Source organism: Penaeus monodon, chromosome 31, assembly GCF_015228065.2.
Source record: "Penaeus monodon isolate SGIC_2016 chromosome 31, NSTDA_Pmon_1, whole genome shotgun sequence".
NCBI classification, from domain to species: Eukaryota; Metazoa; Arthropoda; class Malacostraca; order Decapoda; family Penaeidae; genus Penaeus; species Penaeus monodon.
Window position 1 is genome coordinate 19,295,990 of NC_051416.1, and position 796 is coordinate 19,296,785.

Genomic DNA, 796 nt, shown 5'->3' on the forward strand with positions numbered 1-796 from the left:
CACAAATCACTTATCACCTATCCCTTATCTTCTGCTATTGGAGTAACAGTGAAAGATAAGGGAATGCTCCCTCAACAGAAAAAAGAAGGTTGTGACACACTAATAACTTGTCATCTCCCTTATCTTCTACTAGGGTCTTCCAGGCACAGCCGAGGACCCAGACACCCTTCTCCATCTCTCTCTGTCTTCCAGTGCTTCCAAATCGTCATGAGGTCCCATTGGTCTTTCTAAGGACTTCCTCATTTGTCTCGTGGTCGATATATATGTTTAACATCTCTCTATATCATCTCATATCCTTTGTAAGAATATTTCTAGAAGGGATCTTTCAGGCAATATCGAGGACCCAGTCACCGACCTTCGCAAACTCTCTCTATTTTCTCCGAATTCACCAGATTCCTGCTTGCCCATTCTTTGGTGTTATCTTCCTACCTCTTCTTCTGTCTTCCTCTTTCGCGAATTTCCTGGACAGTTCCTCGCAGATTCGTCTTTGCAGGGTCTGATAAGCGAGGAACATTATCCGTACCATTCTGTCTTCCGCGTTTTCAGCATCTGTGAGAAAAACGTTATGTGGTCCCATTGCATGCTAGTTTCTTTTTAAAAGTTTCCTCATTTGTCTCATTTGAGGTACGTACGCTTAAGATTTCTCTATATTATCTCATTTCCCACTTTCAGGATCTTTCTGTAGAAGCTCCAAGCAGCCGTGAAGGAAGATTAGCAAAACAAGTACGCAAGCAAGCAGGTGGACCTTTGAGAGCAACCATTGCTATTATCATTATTTGTTTTGCTTTACGGTTTG